Source organism: Macrobrachium rosenbergii, chromosome 50 (genome assembly GCF_040412425.1).
Source record: "Macrobrachium rosenbergii isolate ZJJX-2024 chromosome 50, ASM4041242v1, whole genome shotgun sequence".
In the NCBI taxonomy this organism is placed as follows: domain Eukaryota; kingdom Metazoa; phylum Arthropoda; class Malacostraca; order Decapoda; family Palaemonidae; genus Macrobrachium; species Macrobrachium rosenbergii.
In genome coordinates this window covers 20,139,513-20,165,000 of record NC_089790.1, presented here as the reverse complement: position 1 = coordinate 20,165,000, position 25,488 = coordinate 20,139,513, and the positions used below count along the sequence as shown (strand labels likewise).

The 25,488-nt window shown below is 35.9% G+C and overlaps 1 protein-coding gene and 1 long non-coding RNA gene across 2 annotated transcripts in view; both read right to left on the bottom strand.

The window, feature by feature from the left end:
- Nucleotides 1–25,045, bottom strand: part of LOC136832739 (uncharacterized) — a 30,228-nt gene extending 5,183 nt beyond the window's left edge. Inside the window, exon 1 of the long non-coding RNA XR_010851298.1 lies at nucleotides 24,916–25,045. This is a non-coding gene — a long non-coding RNA (uncharacterized lncRNA). The remainder of the gene's footprint in view (nucleotides 1–24,915) is intronic.
- Nucleotides 1–25,488, bottom strand: part of LOC136832736 (uncharacterized) — a 300,576-nt gene that overhangs the window by 214,689 nt on the left and 60,399 nt on the right. The window lies entirely within an intron of this gene.

Here is a 25,488-nt window from a genome sequence, read left to right as displayed (position 1 = left end):
AGCCAGAGAGAGAGAGAGAGAGAGAGAGAGAGAGAGAGAGAAGAGAGAGAGAGAGAGAAGAAGTCTTTCCATTCAAGAGATGCATATTCAGTGTCATGAACTCATAAAACATAACTGTCTGATTCGTTTGGTAGCAATACAGCTCCTGCGTGCTACCAGCCAAAACACCGGTCCAAAAAACAATATCTCTCTCTCTCTCTCTCTCTCTCTCTCTCTCTCTCTCTCTCTCTCTCTCTCTCTCTCTCTCTCAAATTGAATCTCTTAGGGGGGAAGAGGCCCATCTAATGAAACAAACAGGTGGAGGGTATCAAGTGACAACAAGCAAATTAGACACACCCACGCAGGCTAGAACCCTGTGTTGTGGATCTATATATCCATCGTTCACTTGGATCCAATCTCTCTCTCTCTCTCTCTCTCTCTCTCTCTCTCTCTCTCTCTCTCTATATATATATATATATATATATATATATATATATATATACAGTATATATATATATATATATATATATATGCATGTATGTATGTATGTATCTGTATATATATATAAAAACATAAACTTGCTGAACTACCTCAAAAAAATAAAAAACATTTAAGTCTCTCTCTCTCTCTCTCTCTCTCTCTCTCTCTCTCTCTCTCTCTCTCTCTCTCTCTCTGTATATATATATATATATATATATATATATATATATATGTATGTATGTATGTATGTACGTATGTATGTATATGTACATATATATAAACATAAACTTGTTGAACTGCCTCAAAAAAATATTAAAAAACATTCAAGATCAATGGCAAAAGTGGCAACATAGATATGAAAAACAAAGAAAATAAATACAAACACAAAGTATAGTTATTGCAAAATAACTAAATGAGGTATATTGAAGCTTAACAACATCCCTCGGTAATATCAGAGATTCTGTACCAGGCTTGAAAACACACATGCGCGTACACACACACAACCTGACAGATCAGAGAGCAACAGAAAAACGAGGAAAAACGCCTCAACATCATGTAATGGCAGAGAGAGAGAGAGAGAGAGAGAGAGAGAGAGAGAGAGAGAGAGAGAGAGAGATCCTTTCAAACGTCGTATCCTTCAAGTTGAACGGATTGCGTATTGAGTGACGAGACATTTTTGGATTCCTTCTCAGATAGCGGCGACGGGATTGGGCTACTACTCCGTGTAAGGAGAGCTGGCACTCTTAGGTTTCTCCCTATCTATCTAGCTATCTAGTTATCATACAGCCTATATATACATATATGCATGTATGTATGTTTATATATATATATATATATTATATATATATATATATATATATATATATATATATATATATATATATATATACCTCAAGGGCGTATTTTCACATCTGTTTTAGTTAGTCAGTCATAATCTGAGTGACGGATATATATATATATATATATATATATATATATATATATATATATATATATATATATATATATATATATAATATATATATATATATATATATATATATATTCATACATATATACATGTTTATATATTTATATATAATTTAAACAGACATCATTTTCATAAGGCTTTATATTTATACCACGCTGATAATAACAAAATCACCCAGACAACATTACAATATAACCATAAATCACAATTTGTTACATAATATCAACATAAATCACATTCTGTAACATTCGAATGATGAAGAATGTGGATTATATTTCATTCGTAAAAGGTCTTGGTCATGCAAATTATCTGTACATTTCCATAACAAAAATCATGACGCTTTATCAGCGACCTCATATTTTTTCATTTCTGATTATTACAAATACACTTCGTCAAAATCACTTCAAAATATAATTTCAATTCAAAGATGAATTCATCTTACTTATGAAGGAGAGCATCAAATTTACTTTCGGTGAAATAACAGCTTAAGAGAATCAACATTTTCTGAATTTGGAATTTTAACTTGAAAATCATCAGCTTTCACATCTATTCGTATAAAGTTGAAGTTTACTCAGTCCCATGAGGAAGAAGGCAATACTTAGGAAATTCAATTTCTTTGTGAATAACTGATGGTGCGTTGCGGCAAAGCAAAAAAACGATCAATTAAAATATTACGTTTAACCAGCGTAACTTCCGAATGAGAAATCTAAAGTTACGAAATCTAACCTTCCTCTTCTTCGTTTTAACGTGCTTTTTTCCCATTTTTATATGGGGTAAGCACGATGCCTTTTGAAGGACTTTGATTTGGCGGTGGGGTAGGCCGTAGCCTCGATCGGCTGCCCTGCCTGACATCGCTTAGACCCTCCTCTATGATATTAAATTACAAAACATTCTCTCGAGCAACATCACTGGTAAAGGCACCGAAAACTGAACCTTGCCCCCATGAGAAAGAGGAGGGGAAAACAAGGTATTATGGGAACAAATAAGCAGGTAAAGAGATCCAGCAGTGGCTCCCATCCCCCACCCCTCACATGGATGTCATTCACATTACATCGCGCATTCAAGGCACGCAGGTTTACAACCTGAATAAACATCCCTGTTCTCGTACGAACTGTTAAAACGCATATATAAGATTAAACATCCTGGTTCTAATATAAACTCTTAAATACGTATATATAAGAATAAAATCTGGTCTCATATAAATTTCTGAATGCGTATATAAGTTAAAGATCTGTTCTCAAATAAATTGTTAAAATACTTTTATACGAATATATTTATAAGATCAATCATCCTGGTTCTCAAATATACTCTGAAATACGTATAGAAGAACAACCACCCTGGTTCTCATATAAACTTTGAAATACGTATAGGCCTGTAAGAATAGCCACCCCGGTTCTCATATAAACTTTGAAGTACGTGTATAAGAATAAGCACCCTGGTTCTCACATAAACTCTGAAATACGTATATAAAATTAAATGTCTTTCACTTAACATGAATACATATTAGCTCTTCACATGCCAACGTCGAACATATACCATAAACGACGATGAATGTGAATGTTACAAAAGGGCTTAGACAGTTCTCTTGCGGAGTACATGAACCACACATATACCGTACATCAAAATATATCATGCGAATATTAACGAGGGCGATTGTGATTTAGCCTTCACCTCGTAGGGATGTGAAATTCGTACTACTGGACATCTCAATGAATAAGCAATGAGCCTCGCCTTTTGCGTAAAAGAAAATGACTGGGTTGCTTTTACAAAAATGAACCAGAGTTAAACATTTATAATAATAATAATAATAATAATAATAATAATAATAATAATAATAATAATAATAATAATAATACCTTCATACATACATATCTAAAAACATACATACTATTATATATACATAAATCTGCCACATTTTTGTTATTTCCACACAGTTAGATTAAACATTAGACTAATAATTAAACTGAAACACCTCCACCCAGAAGAAAAACTAATAAAATAGAAAAATTACACCACAAACGACAAAAAAGAAACATCACAATCTAGGAGACGAAATGATAACAACAAAAAATGCCAGCACAGCTAAATACAAATCAAAACACACACAAAAAAGGACCTTGGTAACGTAAATAAAAAAAGACACATACGGAATTTACGCACCCAAAACAAGACAGAGGCAGATGATGACACAATGAAGGTGACTCGCACAGAGAAGAGAAGGCCAATGTTTACAATGAAAACAAGGCGAGGTCCCAGAAGTCGTGACAGTTAAGGGAAGAAGAAGCATGCAAGACACAGCGCCACAGGGATATCTCTTGGTCGACTGAGACTAATGCGATTATTTCCTAACACATTCTCTGCCTGTCTGTCTGTTTCTATGTGTGTTAGAATGGTTTCTATAAAATATTCCATAATGCAAAATACCACGGTGCCTTTAATAGAAAAAAAAAATACAGAGTCCATCCAACTACATAAAAAACATATAGGCCTAAATGCAAAGTAACACAAACGTATCAGCAAAATCATAGACCAAAGAAGTATGACCAAAGGTTAAAGAAATAAAAAAAAACATGAGACCTAACAAGAACAGCAACAAAAACAGCAAAAACACAGTGCAAAAAAATATAAAAAAGAAAAGAGGATAAGACTAGGCTACACAGTCGTACCACCAGCGTCCTACGTCGAGGAATCAGAATGGGATAATATTCGAGCGAGCTACTTGGAGAATATTATCATTGTGCTGAGCCAAGCTTTTCGGAGGAATGCCCGATGGTCCAGCCAAGAGAAAGAAATGTATAGTTCTTTACAATGGAAAGAGAGAGAAAGAAGAGGAAAGGATTCAGCGATTCACGTCTGTTTGATCTGTGGTCAATCCACTCTTAATGGCAAAGTAAATCAGGGCTTGGATGCAAAGGTTCCTGCTCCCGCCGCTGCTCTGCTACTGGGAGCTGGGGGGCAATGACAGCCAGTAGACTTATATCAGGGAATGGAACTGCTCTCTCTCTCTCTCTCTCTCTCTCTCTCTCTCTCTCTCTCTCTCTCTCTCTCTCTCTCAATGACAGCTAGACTCATATCAGGGAATAGAACTGCTCTCTCTCTCTCTCTCTCTCTCTCTCTCTCTCTCTCTCTCTCTCTCTCTCTCTCTCTCAATGACAGCTAGACTTATACCAGGGAAAGAAACTCTCTCTCTCTCTCTCTCTCTCTCTCTCTCTCTCTCTCTCTCTCTCTCTCAATATGTTTCAGCGTTATTCAGCCATTATCTAATTGCTTGTGACACCGCTTACAGTGTTCGATTAAACCAGCAACCGACGTCCACTCTACAGTCACGCCAGTCACTCTCAGCTTTAGACCATCATGAGTCTAACTGGGTAAAAATAAAACTGTTTTTATAAAGTGAATGAAAGTATATTCCGTAAAATAGCTTTGGTATTTTATAAAGGATTCTGCAAGATACTATTCTAGACTGAGAAATTTGAAGTGGATCGCTGGAGACAACACTATACAGTTTATATATATATATATATATATATATATATATATATATATATATATATATATATATATATATATATACTGTATATATATATATATATATATATATATATATATATACTGTATATATATATATATATATATATATAACATCTATATAATATATATAATTATATATATATATATATATATATATATATATATATATATATATATATATATATATAATAGAGCCTCGATGGCCAAGTCGGTTAGGGCAGCAGCCTCGGACTTCTTAGACGTCTGTGGCGCGGGTTCAAATCCGCAGCCGACCGGTTAGAGAGGCGGACACTTTGCTATCCGTGTAGACACCCCAGGATTATGTATGTAATCAACGGATAGGTTTGCTTAAAAGCAAATGGGTATTACAGACTAATACACACACCAACAAAGCCACTCCAACATCTAAAAACATAACAGACACCTCACACATCTCGACTGTCGACCTAACCGCGCCACGTCTCCTCGATGCTGAGAGAAAGGGCGCTGGTGACTAGTACAATACATGTACATACGCTACCGGGGCTCTAAGCGATGACAGGCATGGCAGCCGATCGAAGCTACAAGTCTACCCCAAAGCCAAGTCAAAGTCCTTCAAAAGAAGGCACCGTGCATAACCCATCCAAATGGGAAAAAGGCACGTGAAAGAAGATATATATATATATATATATATATATATATATATATATATATATATATATATATATATATATATATATATGAAATAAACGATGAAATAAATTCCAGCCTGTCATGTCATTAACAAAACATGCCACAAACTCCTAAAATTAGATTACGAGAATGACACAGCAGGCTACCTCTCTCTCTCTCTCTCTCTCTCTCTCTCTCTCTCTGCACGCTTCGATGATCATGACACTAGGATATCACTCAACGGCTATTTTTATTTTTTATTTTCCTATTTCAGGCTTCATTTCATTTTGTATATCACCCCCGCAAATGTAAGAATTCGGAGCAGTGCTGCCCTTGCAGATTTGGGCATTTCTGTTTATCGGGCACAAAGCCATTGCCTATTCGATTAAGTTCCGGGAATTCATAATGTACAATGTAATCTCGATGTACATCTCTCTCCCAGATCATTATTTTGAGATGTATATTTTTAAAATTTACCGGTCACTTTTTTTTCGCCAGATAAGTATGTAACTGTATTAACCACAATGCCCTCTTATAACTTCTCGATTTCTTCACGCTTTTTGGATACGCTCGTCACTACTAAGCCACAGATCCAGATGAAAGCCAAATGAGGAAATTCTGAAGCCCGGGTAGGAATCGAACTTGCGCCCGGAATATCAGAATGAGGTGACGTTATCCGACTGGGTATTTTATTTCAATAATTGTTTAATCTGTTTAACTCCGAAGTTGAAATCAGTCAAAGACCCATGCAAAGAGAACTGTACAACGAACAATATGAAGATAATTATGAAAAATCGACTCTGGGCAAACAAAACATAGTGATCAGGTACAGATACTAGCAATAATATTCAGTATACTTTATCCAGGAATTATACATTCCTATAAAATCCTCTGAAAGTTAAATATACACACTTTCTATTCTCCCTGAGAATAGAGAAGCGTTGAGAGAGAGAGAGAGAGAGAGAGAGAGAGAGAGAGAGAGAGAGAGAGAGAGAGAGAGAGAGAGAGATCCGGAAATCACAAGACAGGGGACTCTCTCCATGGCAAACAAACACGTACCAGGAAGGAGATACTGATGGAATGGACAGGTGTGTGTATTCGGCTCGATGAATCGTTTATTCATTATCTTCCACTTTCTCAATGATGATCGTTGTTTAATTATATATATATATATATATATATATATATATATATATATATATAGATAGATAGATAGATAGATAGATAGATAGATAGATAGATAGATAGATAGATAGATAGATAGATATACACACACTTTTATATACAGTATTTTTCGGCTACTAGACGATGAGAACAGACCGTCCTGGAAACCTTGTGACTTTTTCTAGATAAATATCTCCACTGGATACCATCCTGTTTAAACGAGGTCCTGTTATATAAATATACATATATATACAGTATATATATATATATATATGCAGTATACATAAATTATATGTATGAACGGGGGAATTTACACTCATATGGAGAAGAATTACAACCTGATCTTGCTAGCTTAAGTACTGTTAATATCAATAACGACATCTTCACAGCGGTGGAGTAATACTGTCCCTATGGTTTGCATTGTATCAAAAGCCATTGTGTTGAAAAGAAAAGAAAAAAAAAGGGGGGGGTCCTTTCCAACTGCTATGAAACCATCAAAATTTCTGTGCAAAGTCTGCCACCCACCATCTTGATGTTTTTTTTTTTTTTGTCACTGAGATACCAAGCAGGGATACAATGCGAATGGAGGTGCACTTCAGAGAAGCATTACTGAATTTAGAAGGTGGTTTAATTATGAGAGGCTGTATTTTTCTCCCAGCAAGTGGTATTTATTTAAAGTTTACTTACTGAATGAGGTAAGTGAATGCAAATAAGCCAAGGACATATTACGTTTCCTATTTACATTTTTATATGTTCTGAATGCACTAACCATTCTTAACCATTTCATGTGGACCACACAACTGCATACTGTGAAGTACATGTGTTGGGTGCACAAAACTTATCATTAACCCATAATCATTTAATATAATCTAGCTATGAGTTACAGACGTGAAAACTGGTTTCAGTTATGTATTTCATACGTGAAGAATTATTCAATTATTCTATCCCTCCTATCTTTTGTCGGGGAGGTGAAACGCCACCATCAGGCCACATTGCGTCAAATAATCCTGTTTATGTGACCTTAGCCCTCCCTTTCTTGTTTAAATTTAAATCATACTCCCCTTTGAAAACTTTTCTTAACCTCAATAGCTAGTGGGTTTGTCCCAACTTTTTCCCTTTTGGTGTACACACACACACACATACATACATACATACACACACACCTATATATACAGTATATATATATGAAATTTTTTATCACACCGTGATTTATATACAATCATGAAGCTACAAATGTCGCTTAATATCAAATTCACGTTACCTCGGGAATATCCCCGAGGGGAATTATCACCGAAGGGGAATTTATAAGTGATAAATGGACTGGTACTGCCGATTATCAGTGGGTAGAACGTCGACTGAAGTCGCTGGATAAGTATCTGTGTCGTGGGTTCGAAACTCGGCAGTACCAGTCCATTTATCACTTATAAATTACCCTTCGTTGATAATTCCCCATCGGGGATATTCCCGAGGTAGCGTGAATTTGATATTAAGAGACATTTATAGCTTCATGATTATATATATATGCATATATACATATACTTCATTCCCTCTTCACATTTTATACTTGTACACAAATGCCTCATTCTCTTTTGGTCTGGCAACTAGTTCAATTCGACACTCATTGAAATACAAGTATACTGTTATATTTTGATCTCAACCTTACGTTCAACAATAGATTTAATATAGGGTCCACTCATACATCCATCTTGTAAGGACACCAAGATCTGGCCCTATTTAACTAGTCTGTCCCGTGCAGGAATCAGCGGCAGTATACCTCAAGATAATGGCTCTCTCTCTCTCTCTCTCTCTCTCTCTCTCTCTCTCTCTCTCTCTCTCTCTCTCTCTCTCTCTCTCGTAATAAAGACCTAAAATAGGTTCCTTCTTCATGAGTGTCGACGGTGCAATTAATTAGTCTCGAAAAATTTTTTCTTCTTGTATTTTTGCGGATTAGTGATTTCGATTCTTTTCATATTTTCATTATTTTCGTGAGCCTTTTTTCACAAGTAACTGGACAATGCTTTCCTTATTCGGAAGTATTTTGGTAATATTAATAATAATGATAATAATAATAATAAAAACGATAATGACGAGCACAAAAGATAACGAGGAATGATTGCTAGCCTTCGATATTTCTCGTGCCTTTAGGCATGTAAGATGGTAACAGCTTCCTACGTCAAAATCCAATTTTTCAATCTCTCTCTCTCTCTCTTTCTCTCTCTCTTTCTCTCTCTCTCTCTCTCTCTCTCTCTCTCTCTCTCTCTCTCGGTACATATATTCACTTACGCTTTGATAATTTACGATCAGGCAATTGCCTATTTGATAATGTTAAAATGTTACCTGTAATGTTTTTAATCACCCAAAATTCTCTCTCTCTCTCTCTCTCTCTCTCTCTCTCTCTCTCTCTCTCTCTCTCTCTCTCTCTCTCTCGTTACGGATGTTCACGTACACTTTGAAAATTGAATATCAATCAGTCAGTTACCAATCTGATAATGTTAAAAATGTTACCTTTAATGTTCCACATAACCAGAAACTATCTCTCGCTCTCTCTCTTTCTCTCTCTCTCTCTCTCTCTCTCTCTCTCTCTCTCTCTCTCTCTCTCTCTCTCTCTCTCTCTCGGTACATATATTCACTTACGCTTTGATAATTTACGATCAGTCAATTACCTATTTGATAATGTTTAAATGTTACCTGTAATGCTTTTAATAACCCAAAATTATCTCTCTCTCTCTCTCTCTCTCTCTCTCTCTCTCTCGTTACAGACGTTCACTTACACTTTGATTATTGAATATCAATCAGTCAGTTACCAATTTGATAACGTTAAAAATGTTACCTTTAATGTTCCAAATAACCAGAAATTCTCTCTCTCTCTCTCTCTCTCTCTCTCTCTCTCTCTCTCTCTCTCTCTCTCTCTCTCTCTCTCAAAAAAAACTGTCGTGTAGATTACTAACCAAAGAAATCTGCAAGTGAAAAGAATAAAAATAACTTTCCTACATTTAATAAATCCTTCGTTAACTGAACCCAAGGGATTCCTTGCGTATAATTAAAAGAAGAACGTAATCTGCGAAAGTAAAAACGTCAAGAAAACATCTGCAGACTGAGGGCGAGGGTCCCTGAATTGCCCCCTCAGTGAGAATCAGCACAACTTCCCCTTACCGAGAATCAGCACAATTTCCACTTTGTTTACTATCACTGACGCCCAGCGAGGGAGCGAACGACCTCGAACTAAGTGAAGTTAGAAATAGATATAGATCCGTGTAGCAGCCATATTAAGAAAATGAAGAGGAAGTGATAAAAAAAAAATCTTCTATTTGCAGATCTATCGAAAGAAGCTGAAAATAAGAGGGAATTTATAAAAGATCTATCGAAAGCAGAAATTGAAAATATGAAGGAATTTATAAGATATATGGTATTACAGAGACAATAAAACTGAACAAACACAAACAGAGGAAGAAGAGAACGAGCAAGGGAGCCGTTTCAGAGGCAAATCCCGCCTACTACAACGAACACTACTACTACTACTGCTACGATCTCACAGACCTCTAGAGCAGTGGTTCTCAACTTCTCCCAGGTCATGGCCCACTGACCCAATTAAAACTTAACGAGGACCATTTCTTTTAAGAACAACGATAAATAAAGCATAGACGATAAACATTTTGGATTTAAATGTATTTCTTACACAAGGATTACGACCTAACGATTACCATCATATTTTTCATTAGGAATAAAATAATGAAATTATTTGCCAATTGTTTATCTGGATAAAATTTTCCTTATTGCATTTCAGTAAACTTCAAATTATAAGTAGCAGTCTCCAGTTTTTGACCAAATATAGTGAACGTCCTATAGACCACCCAAAATGTCATTATGGACCACTACTGGTGGTCCATGGACCACCAACTGAGAACCAGTGCACCACAACTATACTAACATGAATGTTCAATTATTTAATTACAAAATCGGTATTACTGCTTATCAGCAAATTTAGGAATGTTTGTAGCAATCTCTAGTTTATTAACAAATGTAGTGAACGACCTGTGGAACACCCAATGGGTCATCATGGACCACTGGTGTTCCATGGACCACCAGCTGAGAACCAGTGCAGTCTAGAGTGATGCTCAGTGAAGGAAAAAAACCGAAACTCCTACCAAGCATCCTACCAGTAGTGCAGCTGCACTAATATTGCCCGAGCGATTAAATTCTTTGTAGGTCGAGGCATCCTCCTTATCACTACAGCTCTGGGAAACTGTCGACAGGCTAAATGAGAGACTGAAATATGAGCATCTAAAATGTCTGGTGAGATTTTGTTACTTTACCTGAAATCAAGAGATAAATATGCTATCATGTCAAGGGAATCATGGACTTCTTTTGTTTTTAAATGTGTGAAGATCGTAATTAAAAAACTACATAATTCCGAATAACTGCACTTGAGCAATTATAAATTTGTTATAACAATACGAATAACTACAGTTTGGCAATTATAAGTTTTTGTTTTAACAACGCGAATAATCACACTTGAGCAATTAGGATATAAGTTTCTTAAAACACAGTGATAATTATGTTTGAGCAATGATAAGTTTGTTATAACAATGAAACCATTCAACAAGAATAAAAAAACTATTAAATTAAGGTCATACGGCAAAAAAGAAATTATTAAAAGCAGACGCACGAATGATGGTTATAGTTACATTATCAGCGCTTGAGAATCAAAGTCAATTTCCAGCTAATTTCTTACTCTATACATACGTTCATAATACTAAACATTTAAAAACGACAAGAACAGTAACCTACGTTACAGCTCTTCTAAAAAGTACAATTACGCCCTTAAGATTAAAATAAAACATAAATCTATCTTTTTTTTTTCTCGTGCAAAGTTTCAAGACCTAACTTATCACTGAAAGGTCATTCAACTCCAACCGCCCCCCCGCCAACTCCAACAAAGAGGATTCGAGAGACAGCGGCTCTTCTTTGCAATTTTAAAATTCAGGAAGAAATCGCGAGACTGAGAAGCACTGTTCTGGGGATATTCAAAAGATACGCCGCCATTTCTGAGGCCACTCTTCTACACGCTTTGGTGGAGTTCTGCATTAATTCTGGGTGCATTTCCAACGGCTACGAAGCACACGTAAGTGATAATGTCAAAGCAGTCTCTCTCTTTATAAACTTTTATTATATATTTTCAATAGATTGTACAGTATACTTGCATAAATATAGTGGCATACGCACACCAGTGTATGTATGTGTGTATATATATGCATATATATATAATTTATATTTATACATATATAATATATATATATTTATATATATATAATATATATATGTATATATTTATATTTATACTTGTATATATACATATAATATATATATATATATATATATATATATAGAGAGAGAGAGAGAGAGAGAGAGAGAGAGAGAGAGAGAGAGAGAGAGAGAGAGAGAGAGAGCCGCAAAAGGACTGACTGCATTTAACAACACACAGACATAACAAACATATCTCGCATTTCCCCCCCCCCTTTAAAAAAGGATAATCAATTACACCGCTGGCTTATGTGATTCTATAAAGCGCCCATGAAATTCGCATAAAAATTAGACCGGGCCATTCTGACGCGCTCACCCAACAGCATGAAACGCGGCCCAGTGCCATTAATGTCGATTAAAGTAACAATCAAAGCGACGAGATGGCAATTAAGATAGACTCTCTCAACTATACAACAAGAGTGATAAGCGAAAACTGGACCGCCAGGCTACATTTTTATATAAAATTTCCTGGTGTGTTGCTCTTGTATATTTGCCGAGAGAATGGGAATTTCGTACGCGTGAATTATTGGGGGTGGGCGTCTGTAATGTAGGACTGAATTGTGTCTCTCTGTGTTGGGCTTTAATCCTAAATTCATATATATATATATATATATATATATATATATATATATATATATATATATATATATATATATGTGTGTGTGTGTATATATATATATGTATGTATGTATATATATACATATTTATATTATATAATATATATATGTATATATATTTGTGTATATATATACATATTTATATTATATAATATATATATATATGTATATATATGTATGTGTATATATAAGATATATATATGTGTATATATATGTATGTGTATATATAAGATATATATATATGTATATGTATATATACATATATTAATTATATATATAAATATATATAAATATATATATACATATATATATATTCATATATAAATATATATATATATATATGAAAAATATGAAATCACAGGTGTCCCGAATGCCCAAAAATCGTGCCTCGCATAAACTTTAATGAAGCTTTACATTTTAGCAGATAAGAAGCCGTAAACCCAAGTCATTTAGAGCACTAAAAACCTTCGCACAGGTGTCTCCGAAATACTGAATCAAAATAAGTTGGTGCTAATTCAGATGCCTTTCAACACTTAAAAAAAAAAAAAACTGATAATCGATTTTAAACAACTAAGACAGATCTTCACAAAATGGTTGAAATGTAAGCCCAGGATGAGGCTAAACGACTTCTGGAGCGCAAACAATTAATGAGCGTTAGAAACATCTGTTAAACTCTCATAAAAAAAAACAACCCCGACTAGGGATTAAGCATAGAAGAGGAGGAAGAGGGCTTGCAAGAAATCTTTCGGACACGACCGGTAGCATTTCTGAGGCATACATCACCAGAATCTCACACAGGCAAATATATTTACAAGTAAGAGTAACATTATCTTAGTTAACCCTTTCTGGAGTTTCCAATTCACGCAAACCTGTTGGTTGCTGCTTTTCATTCAAGTGTTACAGTAATCACTACCGTTTCTTTCGTGTTTTGTTTTATTTACAAAATTCTTCATTTGGTCAGCTTAATAATGGTTATTCTAGATTAAGAATGAACAGAGTTTCACGAAGCAAAGTAGAGAGACGAAAACTCGAAAGGCTGACTTTAAGAATTCAGGGTTTTGGCCATATTTTTGCTTTCAACCACCATCCAGTAAAAAAGATAGGTCTTTTGTACTTTTTCACCTTGCACATCAGAGGTTTTACTTCACATGTATATATATATATATATATATATGTGCAGAGATTTTACTTCACATGTATATATATATATATATATATATATATATATATATATATATATATATATATATATATATGTATGTATGTATGTATGTATGTATGTATGTATACATACATACATACATATATATATATATGTATACGTGTATATATATATATATATATATATGTATGTATGTATGTATGTATACATACATACATATATATATATATATATGTATACGTGTATATATATATATATATATATATATATATATATATATATATATATATATATATATAGGCATTCAGTGAAATAAGTGAGACAAGAGAGATAAGCCTATCTGTGATGTAAATAAACATGGAAAACGCTTATGAAAAAGAGATCAGTCGAAACTATTACATGAGAATTTTGAGACTGGAGGTATAAACCTATGTGTGACGTAGAGACCTACATAAAGTCTTTGGAAACGAGATCGAAGACTGCACACACACACACACACACACACACAAACACACACACACACACACACACACACACACACAAGCCTCCACGAAATAGCATTCATTAAAAAAAACTGCTTCTCATTAACTGACACAAAAACTAACATTTAAACCACGCGGGGTTACTGAATCTTGAAGGTCAACTTTGCAATCTTTCCCCGACTAATATAAGAAGCGCTATCTGGGATCCATCAAAGCCAAATTACATATACTCGTCCTAATAAACGCTATGCACACACACTCACACGTAATGACTAAACTGAATAGGTTCCCCAGCGTTTGATGAAGGTGACTCATTCGGGGCTTACTCCATTCCTCTAATTAGCTTTTGATGCGAGAAGGAGAGGAAGGGGGGGGGGGAGCGGATCGCATACACACAGATGAGAGAGAGAGAGAGAGAGAGAGAGAGAGAGAGAGGGGGCGGGGAATGAGAGAGAGAAAAGAGAAATGAAACAGAGACAGAGAGAAAGGAGGAATAAGAGAGAGAGAGAGAGAGAGAGAGAGAGAGACGGGGGGAACGAGAGAGAGAGAGAGAGAGAGAGAGAGAGAGAGAGAGAGAGAGAGAGAAAAGAGAAATGAGAGACACAGAGAAAGGAGGAATAAGAGAGAGAGAGAGAGAGAGAGACGCTGCTCCTGGCTGCTTTGTTATTACTGATTACTGATCACTGACAGTGTGAAATATCGTAATGTACTGTACAGCATGCAAGAACCATTTAGATATCGTTATGACACACATGTCAAATTAATCATCAATCACACAGAACAGAAAACCCTCTTTGGTTGTATTTTAAAACATTTGGGTCAAACTATTTCCCCAAGAAATCACAGACTGAGCTGAAGCACATGACATGAACCTCAAACCTCGTGAGAAATTGAAAGGTAACATTCCTAAATAACATTTATCTTCCCTTATTTACGAGCATACATGTTCTTAGTAATTTAGGCATGCATTGTGACAAGAAAAGAACAAAAAACACCAACAGCCCTGTCGATCAAATTTGTCATAAGCTGACCTTGGGAGACCTGGAAGCTTCTATGATCTAGCGCTAGCACCTGGTTTTTGTGATAATTTGGTCATCGAAAATGATATAATCTGGGAATATTATCAAGGTGGAAATAAAAATAATAGTTTCATTTAAAATTCACGGTTTTAGCCGGAGTAAATTATGCATAAAAACACCTAAAACTGTTTAAATAATTTAAATATAACGGTATTAAAGAAGACGGTACACGGTGATTCTTAAGTTCCATACAAGAAGCTAATTAAATAAAGCGTCCTCCTTTCTTTAAGGTGTTAATCTAACGAGAAACATTTGATGCTAAACAGTCGTTGGCGACAGCGTAAAAAACGATTTTGAAGGCATATTTTTTAAAAATATTTTCAGAAACCGGGACTCGCTTTGCAGCCTCAACTCAACAAGAAAATGACAATCCCCAACACTCGTTCCAAAATGACCCTTATAGCTGCAAAAGGCTCGGGAGAAAACATCTTAGCTGGTTGCTCGGCATCAACGGCCCGCTAGGAGATTGCATCAAACACAAGCCCACAATAGAGGCAGTGCCTTAAAAGGAAGGCTAACTGGAGAACGCTATACCGGGAGGCTTGACCGGTACATGCTAGGGAAGTTGTAGGTATAAGAAGTAGAGTCCCGTTCAAAAGGAACGCTTGGCATTGAGAAGACTGTATGCCAACGCCAGCAATGTCAGAGAGCGTATTCGGAAACTTATTAATAAGCGATGCTTACGACACGAGGTTTGGTAACAAGGAATGTGTTGCTTTTGAAAAAGGAAGAGTTGCGATCTTTTGCAGTTGGGATATGTGACGCTCTTTTAATTTGCTTAGAAACCAGGAGGCTCTCCCACCCCGCCCCCGTGCCACCCCTCCGGAGAACAGGCAAAAAGGGCCATGGTGTGAAAAAAAAATAATTGTGACAATTATCCCCCATTTTCGAGTAGAAACTCCATTTAAAATGTTCGCAATCTTCCACTAGGTGTTCCCATACCTTAGGATACGGTACAGTAATATTCCATGTAATAATTAGCACTTCATAATCCACTACAGTCATAGCCATTAATAAATCATCTAAAACACGTATGTCAGTGACAGCTTAAAAAAAACAACTCGAAGGAACATTTTTAAAACGTTTTCTGCACAAGGACCCGCTTTACTGCTTCTACTCAACAACAGGCGAATGCCAATGCTCAAAGCTCACTGAAAAATAACCCTTAGAGAAGCATAAGAGAAAACTTCTACCTTTACAGAGACATTTCCTCATGCTAAAGGATTCTTCACAACATTCCACTCGGCTCTCCTCTGCCTTGAGTTATGGCTCCTGACATTTCCTAAGGCTGTAGTGTCCACGTAGTACTGCTAACTTCCACCATAGCAGTTAATTGACTCCCCTGATTTATGGCACTGTCTTTGCCATCAGGAGAAAGATTCTCATCTGCTATTCAGACAGCATTCCCTCCTGGCAAGATGGTAGCTATAAAAGTTGTTAATTTCCCAGTTACCAGGGAACATTACGGAATTTGGTTGCTAGCCCTTGTCCTTCCAGCTGACTGCATCCCACAACAGATTAGTACCTACCAGGTACCTAACTTACATCTTAGTTCAACACAGCTAGAACCACCTGACTAACAGGGTTATGTGTATGTATGTATGTATGTATGTATGTATGTATGTATGTATGTATGTATGTATGTATGTATGTATGTATGTATGTATGAATGCATGTAGGTATGTATTTATTATACATACATAAAAGAGTGAAGAATTCGAGAAGTTCAGGAGGATTCATGGTTTTGACAATTTCATATCTGGTAAAAAAGTATATTTTGGTTTAACCAGACCACTGAGCTGATTAAACTGACCAGTGTGTGTGTGTATATATATATATATATATATATATATATATATATATATATATATATATATATATATATATATATATATATATACATATAATATATATAATATATATATATATATATATATATATATATATATCAAAGGATATGATACATGTTGATAGTGTTTATATATACATACTGTATATGTATACATACACCAAAGCCTATTCTCTCTCTACTCACGCACGTAAACTCTTCCCCCCAAAACTTTCAGCCTTGAAGGTAATTGGAGAAAATTAATGAGCAATCCTCAAGTGGGCCACTCCCAACCTAAACGGATGGGTATGCTGCTGATGCTGCTGTTCAATTTTTATCTGAGCATACGATCAGGTGTAGCATGTACACAAGTGTTCCGGGCTGCTCCGGGAGCACTGGCTCGTGCTGGCATAAGGCCAGCTTAATCACAAGCATTATCAGCAACAAGTACAAGTGAGCCTGGCTGTATGTGGTCATGCATACACAAACATCTATATGGGTATGTGTCGCGCAGAATAATCGACCAACGACAGACATACAAATGAAGTTACCAAGTTGTTGCCCATAATACAGTATACTGGGAAGAGAGGACTAGCGTGAAAAACTGAATAATTTATTATTATTATTATTATTATTATTATTATTATTATTATTATTATTATTATTCAGAAAATGAACCCTATTCATATGGAACAAGCCCACAGGGGCCACTGATTTTCAAATTCAAGCTTCCAACGAATATGGCGTTCATTTGAAAGAAGTAACAAAAGGTAATAGGATATACAGAAAGAAGAGATCAGTTATTAGAAAAGAAAAAGCATATCAACGTTTTAATAAATAAAAAGGTAAAAATGTAGGTAAGTTATTAATATACACGGAGAACTGTTTTAGGGTAGTAATGCGTTGCGTCTCTTCCTGAACTTTTGAAATTCCAATTGCACATCATCCTCAGGAAGACTGTTCCACAGCCCGGCGGTGTGAGGAATAAACTCGAAACTGAGAAGTTCAACAGCGAGGGGCACTTACTGCATATCGGTGGCATTATTTCTACATAAATTATCAAGACGTGAAACTACAACCAATATAACAAACAATAAAGTTTACTGAAGGTAATTATAAAGATAAGAGAATTGAAACTTGACTCATAACAATCTTCCACACCCAAATTTTAATTAGAAACGGAAGTCTTTATCTGCTTACAATGCAAATAACCAATGTGACGCATTGTCATTTGCATATAAGTTGGGCTTTTGATCGAATTTATTTGCGTATCAGAACTTTTTATATACGTGTGGAAAGACGTCGGCTAAACCTGTTTTCTATGGTAGCTTATTCTACTTAATGAAAAGAAACTGTAAGCCAGTATATATTGAAATGTGGTAACCGCAGGCTTTTTCAAATTAACCCACATGAAAAGTGGTATTCTTAGGCTTTTTCAAATTAATCCATAGATGATACTTACGTTAATTTAAAATTCATGAAGGAATAACATATATATACTGAGCTAGCTGACGCCTACACTGTCATATGACTAACATACTGGAAAAGAATCACTACAGAAAATTCAAATTTTACCATTCCAGCCCCCTTAAAAATTCCCCTTACCTCCTGTACACCTCCCAAGCAGATTATTCTTCTCGGCAATGACTGTACACATTCGTCACGGTGGCTGCAACCACTGCTTGTTGTTATTATTGATGGTAATTGGGACCATCTCCCTTAAATGGGTGTGGGGTGCCTCTTCGTATTTAAGGCAATAATTTGTTTGGAGTCCATCATTAAGGCAATTAAAACATTGGGTGAGGTTTGTTAAGGGGGAGAGGAGAGAGGAGGAGGGGGGAGGTTCCCTCTCTCAACTTGGCTTTGACTTGAGCAAAGTGGATCCTTGTATAATTGTTTGCATCAGTGAAATATATGAAATACAAGAAATTATTTCCTGTTTTTCTGTCATATCTTTGATGCAACTGGTGGGTTACTCCTACGCTTCCCAGCTGTCATTTTCCTCATATCTATCAATGTTCCAGCCAAAGCAATTAACCTTTAAATTAAATTATATCACATTGAATTAAATTAATTCTGGATGTAAGAGGAGCGCCATTTCTAATCGACTGATTCAACCAGCAGCCGCAACAATATGTACCAATGAGTTTTTATGGTATTTTTTTATCTTTAACGTATTATTATAGTTTCCACATTAGGTATCGCTAATTTAGCCATTTTTTGCCATTTGAATATACCTAAAGAAAATGTATTTATTTTAGGTTATGCATTACATTCATGTTTATTGTGTACATATTTGAGCTTTTCTCTCGTTGTCATAAATAAAAAAATATAGGGAGTACAATATCAGAAGTTCACAGAAAAAAACACCTGGAAAAATAACACAGGCATACAAACATTTTAAAAAAAAAAAGAGTCAATTAAAGCAAACTTCATTATTAATTTTCATATTTTTTCTAACGTGGAGCAATACGTTTTTGGGATGACAGAAAACTACCTGGCTACCAGGAATAACACCTTGCAGCTTATCCAGCACCGAACTGTTAATAAGGCAAGTCTTTCTTTCATTGTATACTTGATTTTCTTTTTCACTATTTCATTTTCCCTTTGAGTTTGGAACTTTTCTTCTTACTATCATACATTATCTACGGACTTAATTTGGATGAAAGACTCGGCAAATTAATTCATCTACAGAATATAAACACGTTCCCTATGCCTCAATTATCTCATTCAAGCATAAATGTAGCATATCCATTTCAGTCATCATTTTCCCGTGTTTTCTTACCTTAATTTTGTCTGAAACATCAAGAGATACTTTTGTATATCACTGGCCTGGCAGCCTATCGTCTATTCTGTCTAACACCCTAAAACATGTTCTACCCTAAGGATTAATGGATCTTTCCTAGATAGTGATCCCCGAACTCTTGGGGGTTATTATCTTTATGGTATTTACAGTCTTTTGTTTATGTTTTTACGGTCATCCCCAACGGCTTTGCACCAAACACGCAGCAAAGGTGGATACATATCGGGCTGAAACCTTTGGAGGTCACTATCTACGAAAAAGCCCCATTAACAGCAGTGATTATCATCCTGCTACGGCCATCTAGTGGTATGAGCATTAAACAATTAAGTCTTCCACAGTAGAATCAATGGAACAAAGATCAAGTAACATCTCCCATGCTTTAGCCCGACTTCTAGTCCTACTAGTTACCATTCAGAAACACAAGCTAACTTGATATCTTAAGTGGAACTATTGTGTAAACACATACAGGCCAGTTCAGTGTGAAATATAATAGAGAAGAATATAGGATTGAGGCCAAAGTCTAAGCGCTGGAACCTATGAGGCCATTCAGCCCTGAAAGGGAAACTGAAAGTAAAAAGGTTTCAAAGGTGCAACAGTTGGAAAAGCTCGCCGTTGCAATACGAATCAATTGATAGGAGAGGGTGGAAAGTAAGATGGAAGGAAGACAATACGAACAAAGGTGCAGTAAAAGGAACGAAAGGAGTTGCAGCTACAGACCGAAGGGACGCTGCAAAGAACCTTAAGTAATCCCTACAGTGCACCGTATGAGGTGCACTGACGGGAACTAGTGCGTAAATACATATAGGCCAGTTCAAAGTGAAATGACCTTGGAGCAGAGGGCTACAGAAAGAAGAGGGTTAAAACAGGAACTACACATTAAAAGCACTTGTTGTTTGGGGATGGTGTCTAAAAGACAAAGCCAAGTGAAGCACAAAAAACCAGTCTCGAAAACCCTCAGCGGTTAACCCGCTTTCCTCTACATGGCTTTCCAATAGATCAGCTTTGTGGCCTGGGTGGTAGCGGCCCTCGTCTCACAGGAGAAGTTCAGGAATTGATCCTTAAGTGGGGAAGAAAATATCACCTCCAAATGTTTCTGTATATTTCGAACGTTATTGTGTGTCTTTTCAACTAGCATAATGTACTGCTCGATTCATAAGTAATGACAAAATTGTATCACTCTTTGTTTACATCATCCAGTCACCCAAAAGGATCTATACTTTACTCGCCATGTGCCATCTCCATATATTTCTCTACATTTAGAAAGTTATTATTGTGTCTTTTTAATTAGTGAAATGTAGTACATGATTCATACGCAATGACAACATTGCATCATTGTTTATTTACATCACCCAATCACCCAAAACGATCTACACTTAACTGTCCATAGACTTAAAACCCTACAAAGGAACTAAAGACCAAAGCTTAATTCTTTGATTTTAGACAACTTCCTTTTCAACTGATTAACCTCTTAAATAACCTCTTAGATTTTGGGTGTCAAACCCCCAAAAGTTTCTACATTTAACTGTCCATAAACTTAGAACCCTACAAAGGAACTAAAGACCATATCTTAATCCTCTGATTATAGACAACTTCCTTTCAGCTGATTAACCTCTTAAATAACCTCTTTGATTTTGGGTGCCAAAGAAGCATTGCCAATTCTGAAAACCGGTTTCTGACCGGGGTGGATGTAGGGGTTTGCCCAGTGAGGTTTTAAGAGATCATTTCATATTTTTATCACCTTTTTACGGTGTCCGTAATCCTGCCTCTTTGCTCACTGGCTCTCTGTCGTGGAGGTGGCATTGCGAGGAAGAGTAGTTCATTTCTTTGTTGTTTAGTTATATATTATCATTCTTAGGTCAAGTAACATATACTGAAATATATATATGTGTATATGTATAGCCTATATGTGCATCACATTGAACTGTACAACAAATAGATAAGCCCTGTCTAGATAAATCTTAATTGTAATAAAAACGCAACAAATTAGAAAATTTTAATATAGAATAGTTACAAATTACGCAAAAGACTGACGGATGGTGTCCCGTAAAAAAAAAATACACACACCGACAATTCATCGTGGTTTGAAACGTGTGACTTAAGATGTCGAAAAAAAAAATAATCTTTAAACGGAATAAATTCACTCATAATTCATAATATTTGTATTTATGTCAGAAATACGAAGAACAACTGCACAATGGAATACCTGGGGTTTGACTAATTAGGATGTAAAAAAAAAAATCTTAAAAAAAGAATCACAAAATGAATCAATACTATTCAGAGTTACGAACGCCTGACATATCTAGACGCTATATGAGTCGTGTGAACAGAGAGAGAGAGAGAGAGAGAGAGAGACTGATCATTAATCACAGCAAACTGTGATGAAGAAGAAGAAGAAGAAGAAGAAGAAGAAGAAGAAGAAGAAGAAGGGGGAGAGAGAGAGAGAGAGAGAGAGAGAGAGAGAGAGAGAGAGAGAGAGAGAGAGACTGGTCGTTAATCGCAGCAAACTATGATGATGAAGAAGAAGAAGAAGAAAAAGAAGAAGAAGAAGAAGAAGAAGAAGAGAGAGAGAGAGAGAGAGATCGTTAATCAAAGCAAGAAGAAGTCGTAGGGGGGAAAAATTGTCGCGCACGTCAGTCAACAATTACGCGAGTGAGATTAATCCGACCTTCTGGTGTCACTCTCAACATTCCAAACTACGTGAGAAGGGAAAGACTTATTCAAGAGTTGGTCAGTCAGACGTAAAATCATTTCTGTTCTGTGTTGTTTTCAAGTTTTGGTTAAGAATCAAATTCGTTTTAATATGCTGTTATCTGAATCAGTTTTGTTTTGAAATGTTGTTTTCAAGTTCTGGTTGAGAATTAATTTCGTCTTGAAATGCTGTTTTCTGAATCAATTTCGTTTCGAAATGATGTTTTCAAGTTCTGGTTAATAATCAATTTCGATTTGAAATGCTGTTTTCTGAATCAATTTCGTTTTGAAATGCTGTTTTCAAGTTCTTGTTAAGAATCAATTTCGTTTTGAAATGCCGTTTTCAAGTTATGGTTAAGAATCAATTTCGTTTTGAACTGCTGTTGACTGAATCAATTTCGTTTTGAAATGCTGTTTCCTGAATCAATTTCGTTTTGAAATGCTGTTTTCTGAATCAATTTCGTTTTGAAATGCTGTTTTCTGAATCAATTTCGTTTTGAAATGCTGTTTTCTGAATCAACTTCGTTTTGAAATGCTGTTTTCTGAATCAACTTCGTTTTGAAATGCTGTTTTCTGAATCAATTTCGCTTAGAAATGCTGTTTTCAGTTTTTGGTTTAAGACAGAAGGAATTTTGTTCCGAAATGTTGTTTTAAGTTTTGGTTTAAGACAGAAGCCATTTTGTTCTAAAATTTTTGTTCAAGTTTTGCTTTGAGACAGAAGCAATTTTGTTCCGAAATGCTGTTTTCAAGTTTAGATTTTAAACAAATTGTTGCCTTATGGCTTTGGTTTAAAACAGAAGCCATTTCGTTATGAAATGTTGTTTTTAAAGGTTTGGTTTCAGAAATTTTATTCAGCAATTTTTTTCCAAGCAAGTTTTAGCAACGACGAATATTGTTAATTATCGAACCTCAGATGAAGACGACGACCACTAACATATACAGTCTTAAAAAATTATACAAAAATCATTTTTAAAGGACATAAAACCAATACAACAAAAAACAGCAACAGCAATATTAACCAAACCATGCAAAAAATAAAAAATAAAACTAGCCAATCACAAAAGTTATCGAAACAAACACAGGTTACACCAGCCGATCAAACTACAGAGTGACTGCTAGCAAAGAAAAAAAAAATAAAAAAAAAACACGGGTCAGCTGACGAGTAAACAGCAGCAGCAGCAGCCATGACTTATAAATGTGCGAGAATGAAAAGGCAGCGAGAAACAGATCGCCGTCACCGCCTTCGGCAGGATGGTGTGAGAAAGCGTTTTGTCCTCCTCCTCCTCCACCTCCTCCTTCTCCTCTCTTAACCTCAAAGAGACCCAAAGCTATATAAATTCTATCTTATCTCCCATGGCAATCGCAACACAAAAGAAGGGCAGAAGCGCGAGCTAGATCTCTCTCTCTCTCTCTCTCTCTCTCTCTCTCTCTCTCTCTCTCTCTCTCTCTCTCTCTCAGTGGGAATCATGAAAAAAACTGTCCCTAACTGACCGTCGTGGTGCTTTTATTGTTACCCTGTATTTATGTGAGTAAGCTTTTAAATAAACAAAAATAAATCCTTTCTGTTAATTTCTATTAAATTTAGGAAAGAATTAGGAGAAGTTTACACCATGAAAAACCCTAAAGTGTCAACGAGTGTTATGTCATTTTAATTTAATGAATCAGTTAATTTTGTTCAGGTCTAACAAGAGAATATCTAAAGTATAACTGAAATAACTTTTGACATCTCTTATATTTCACGCTGCCTCCACAAACAAGAATTGTTTTAAGAAATGATCAAGCAAATAAAAAAATTACAGAAAACAAACACTTGTAAAATTATCTTCGCTACTTTTGAAAATAATCATAAACAAAAACATAAGGCATCACTACTACAATGAAATGCATGACACAATACATTAAAAAGTGTACTTCTTCATTGTCACTCACCATTCCTTATTCATTACACACAATTACCGATATGACGCCGTAATTGTAAAATGATGCCATGATCAAATATAAGAACCTTAAGAAAAATCACTATTCATATCACAACAACAACAATTGAGGAAACAGAAAAGTGGGCATCGTGACAGACATATGACAATGATTTAAAGTACTTCCGCGTCCATCTGCCACAGTTAAAACAGCCCACATTTACAAAAACAACCACTTTACAAAAGTAATATCGATTCACTGACAACTCTCGATAATCATCAATTAAATGTCATCGAAGCCTTCGCTTTCTTTACCGATGGAGAGCAAGGACCAGTGATTGTGAAAGAGAGCGAGGTGTGCGTATCCTCCCACTCACACGCCACACGACACACTGAAGTGACCGAACGGCACGCTGGCTGCCCGGGACTTCTTATGATTTCTCCCAACGCTGCCTGACGCCACTTGCGCTCAGCGATGATCGCCGCGCGGCGTCGTTACTTACGTTCGAACGGAACACCTCCTTTGACTTGGTGACCTCTCGTCGCCTGTATGAGGAGGTTATAGATAAATGTTCGGGGGAGTAATGGGAGAGAGAGAGCAGGTTCCTAATACCCAAGTGAACGGTAAATGTACTCGGTCCGTTCTGCAACTCGGCTTCCAAGACGTGTTAGGAGAATGACAGCTGACAACAAACGTATTTGGTAACTAGATTCCAGCCCTAGTCCTAGTACTAATTTACTTCGTAAACTAAGTACATCGACAGAATTCAAATGCGTACAAACTGGACTCTAATACTCTTGAGATTAACTAACAACCAGTTGACGTGATATCCATTT